Raw genomic sequence first — 4,734 nt, 5'->3', positions numbered from 1 at the left:
ATTGACAACCTTATGGAGCTGGAAGCAGAAACAATGTCGGGATCAAGAGGCGAACGAGGAGAGGACCAATTAGACTTAGGAGAATTTCCAACCTCAGTCCAGGAACTGGTCCACAACTACGATCTATACTCACTAGGACCGTGATCCAGGGCAGACCTGTAGAGAAAGTGGTAGCAAACCTGGAAGAAGAGAGAAGAGCAATCAAGAGAGCGCTAGAAGGCATAATTGCCTACAACCATGAGCAAAGGGATAGAAGGCTATAGCAATACGCAGATATGTACGAGGCTAGACGAGTGCTAGACCTAGCTGGAGCGGCCAAATCTGGACCGAATGTAGAGAGGGAACAGGTAGCAGAGGCTGACATGACATTGAGCGAACTGGTAGCAAAGCGACTCTTAGACAATACGTCCGTTGAACAGAGCGCTACTGCCCTAGCCACCGCACTACTATCGGGATTGGGAGTCATGCAAGGGGCTAAAGGGTAGGCTAGAATCCCCATCATAGCAAAACAACTAGCTAGATACGAACCTAGCAGTGACCCGTACAGCTTCATGGAGCAGTTCGAGCAAGTATGTGAGGCAAACGGTCTTACTGACTCTGCGCAGCGAGCTCAAGCTTTCGGCCTATGCTTAGGCGATAAGGGGGGGGCCTAGTATTCTAGTCTAGATGACGTAGAACGTACGAACTTTGTTCGCCTTAAGGGCCTCTTCATCAAGAGGTTTTTCGGAGGCAGGGTATTCAGATAACCTCATCGTTAGGTTGATGAATATCAGTCAAAGGGAGAAGGAAGACGTTAGGGATTATGTCACTCAGGTGCATAGCCTCTACAAGAGAATCCCTGCCAATGAGCGACCTACCGAGAGGGCAGTGTCTACAGTGTTCATGAATGGGATTCGGAGTGAGGAGCTCTACAAGGCTTTGGCCAGTAACTCCACCTTGCAACAAGATGTGCTAGCTAGAGTTTTCGAGGAGGCAATATGTGTAGATGATCAACTCAGGGAACGCAGCATGAGGACTACCAACCGAGAGAGTGCAAGCCAGAGGGACGCTGAGAGATCAACTACTTCAGGGGAAAAAGCAACTACTAGTGTGCAGGATAAGGGAAAGAGTGTAGACCACGACCAAGGGATGGCAGAAATGAGAATGGAGATTACACGGTTGCAAGAGCTGGTAAGGAAGCCTGTGAGATCGCATGTACAATGTATATATTGCGGTGGCAATCACCTCCCAGTTGAGTGCCAAGATCCTAGATCTCGGCCGTGCTCAAATTGCGGTAGATTCGGGCATGATGCAGTGCATTGCAGAATGCCGAGGAGATTCCCATACACACAGCAGTACAACCCTCCATACTTACGTAATAGGCCACCCAATTTCTTTGAGAGGGGAGCCCAGTTAGCTCTCCCAGCACCGATTGACTCAAGACCTGCCGTACCTAGGCTGGAGATGAACCCAACTGGTATACCCAGACCACCAGGGCCTTTTGTAACCCACCCATCTAGCGATGCTCCTGTTCACTTTGTGGAGGAGCCTAATGAGGAAGAAACATATGTCAACTCGTACATATCCTATGACGAGGAGGGCAACCCAGTCCTGATGGACTATCGACCGGTGCCGGTGATGGCTTTAGGAAGAGGAAGAGGCAGAGGCTTTGGAGGGCCAAGCCAAGATCTAGTCACATGCTAAACTTGCAGCCACCTAGGCCACATTTCATCACGCTGCCTAGAATGAGAACAAGCTAACAAGGACAAAGCGGATCTCCGATGCACAGAGTGTGGAATCACACATCTGTTTCCTGACTGTCCTAGGCAGAAGCCATCAACCAGCTCTGCCAACATGCCATCAGTGCCTTTGGGGCTTTTTGGAGTGGAAACCTTTGACAGTGAGGATACACCCATCCCACTACATGTTATGATGCGAGCTCAAACAAAACAGGCAGGCATCTCTTTGCCAGGGCCAAGTAACCTTGACGCAACCTCAATAGGAAAGAAAAGTCGGAGGAGACGGAAAAAGAGAACCGATGCAAAGATAACTCTTAAAATCGAGGAAGCGACTACGTTAGTAACGGGAAAGAGGGTCACAACATAGAGGCAGAGACCTCAGCTCCTAAGACAGCCGAGCTAGGGAGTGCCAAGGTAGGGGAATATCCCCATCCCAAAAGGCAGCTCGAGGCTATAGCTAAGGTCAAGGAGTGGGTCAAGGACGCCCAAAAGCACCTCAAGGATGCTGAACCCATATTAGAAGATCCTATTGACGAGTTTCTTCAGCGTGAGCACACTAGTCTCACCTTTAAAACCACAAGCTGCGAGCATATCTGCACCACTAGGGGCAACTCAGTAGCAAGGCCAAGGGGAAACTTGCCAGGGCAGATAGAACGCATGGCCTAGAAATGCTAGCCTCAGGGGAAGACAAGAGCCCAGTAGCCTCCTCACAACCTTGTTGTCTACTCCAGTAACTCTAAGCTTGGAAGACCTGCTTAGGCAGAATCATTCCTTATGGAAGGAGTTAAAAGACTTGATGGAGGGACACACAGGACTTGCGGGTGCTGATCCGCAAGATCATGATGCAGTTACACAGATCCCAAGTCTAACTCTACACTCAACTCTAGTCTTTGCACATCAATGCTTTTTGGGAAGGCACTGAAATGCATGCAGTTTTACCCGTCCTAGCCTTAGGAGATATGACGCGAAAAGGAATTGTAGACACAGGTGCAGGTGTTAGTGTACTAAGCCATGCAGTCTTAGAGGCATGGGGAAACCCTCCTGTAGAGACTGCTAGGTTTCACGTCACGTTAGCAAATGGAATGAAGGTAAGACCATTCGGAGTCCTAAAGTGCTTGGTTGATGTTGGTATTCGCAACTTTGTTTGTAATCCCAGTACTCACCATTCCATTATTAGTGGTTGAACCCGTAGCGTTATTAGCAGCTCCTGCTTCCACAACCTTCATAATTTTCTTCTTTGGGGCCATGGTCTTTGATCACGAGATTGTGGAGAAGACTTTTAAAATAGTGCTTTGGGTTGTCTCGATTGGATTGATGGAGATGGCGATTATTAGAAATTGAGAGAAAATTAAGTAGAGTCTCGATTCTACAAGGGAGTGAAGGTAGGAGAGATGGGATTCGATTTCAAGAACCAATGGAGTATTCTCCTTGTCTTTGCGACAAGAATTTCCTCTCTCGCACTCCTCTTGCATCTCTCTCTTGCTCTTCTCTCTTGGTTTGAGAAGAGCCTCTTCTCTTGGCTCTAGTAGCTAATGTCCTCAACAGCTCCTCATTCCCCATACTTGTAGTTAAATTGAAAGGGAGGTTCATGGGTTGTGGCCAAGAAGAGGAGTTCTTTATGGAGGGAATCCAGCTATCTGGAAGCTCTCAAGATGCAATCTAATCCTAGCAATTTGATCTTTGAGGTCCAGAGAGAGACTGCCATGCAATTTGGGCCTCTTGTTGAATTGAGAGAAGGGGGACATTGCTAGAGTCTTATGTTGACATTGAGGAGGAGAATTCAGGCTTTTTGCTTCCCTAACTCAATTTTCCCAATTTGGGAAGGGAGAGAGAGATGGCGCCATTTTCACAAAAAGGAGGGGAGGGGGGCAATGCCATTTCATCCACTTCTTCTCCTTATTAATCTTTCTTTAATTAAAGCTTAAGGATTTTTTTTTCTTTCTTCCTTGGTCTCTACTAGTTAAGCCTTGACTACTCAAGTTTTAAATGTGTTTGGTTACTTCTAAACTTATGAGCCATGACCAGCATGCGTATGACAATTTTCGTGTAAAGATATTTGCAGTTTTATCGGTCTTCTCAAAAGGTGTCAAGTTATAGATTATTTTATTCGAAACTCCTCTTTTTGATATTGTAAACTCTCAAATATTAGCTAGGCGAAGTTGAGAAAGTCAAAATCAAAGTCGAAATATCATATCATCTTCCCCTTAGAGGAATCGATATGTCCTCATCTCGAATGAAATTGGGGATATTGGTTACATAGTGATTTTTCGTCAATCCAAGTGGCATCCTCTTCAAGATAATCTTTCCATCGGATGAGATACTCCCTAAGGGTTTTGCTTCTTAGAACCTATTCTCGCTGTCAAGTAACTTTTCTAGTTGAAGTTCAAGGACTCCTTGACTTGGCATCACAATTTGTTGGTCGTTAAGTACATGGTCAGGGTTGGAAACATAGGATTTCAATAGACTAACATGAAATACATTATGCACTTTCAAGTCGTCAAGGTGTTCCAACTTGTAAGCATTATGTCCTAGACACTTTAACACCTTATATGGCCCACGATACATGGGTCTTAGCTTCTTGAATTCTCCCAGAGATAAGGAACTTTTCTTTGGGTGAACTCAAATAAAAACCATCGCCTTCTTTGAAAATGCATTCTAGTTTTCGTTGATTGGCATATGCTTTCTGCCGATCCTTAGCAGCTTGAATATCTTGCCTTATAGCCTTTACTTGTTGATCCATTTCTTCTAGCATTTTCTTAGATGCTTCTACCCATAGAGTAGGATTATAAAAATTTAATGGTGTAAGACAACCTTGCCCATACAATGCTTGAAAAGGAGTCCTTTGAATACTTTGATGGTATGATGCATTGTAGTCAAATTCAACTAAGGGTAGGTATTGGATCCATCGCTTAGGTTCCCTATTGCTATAAGCTCTAAGTATATCCTCAATAACTTGATTGACCCGCTCTGTCTAACCATCTATTTGGGAATGATAAGCAATACTAAAGCAGAGCTA

This window comes from Lygodium microphyllum, chromosome 13 (assembly GCF_053477565.2).
Source record: "Lygodium microphyllum isolate KBCC chromosome 13, Lygodium_microphyllum_v1.1.10, whole genome shotgun sequence".
Lineage (NCBI taxonomy): Eukaryota > Viridiplantae > Streptophyta > Polypodiopsida > Schizaeales > Lygodiaceae > Lygodium > Lygodium microphyllum.
This window is presented reverse-complemented; position numbering follows the sequence as displayed.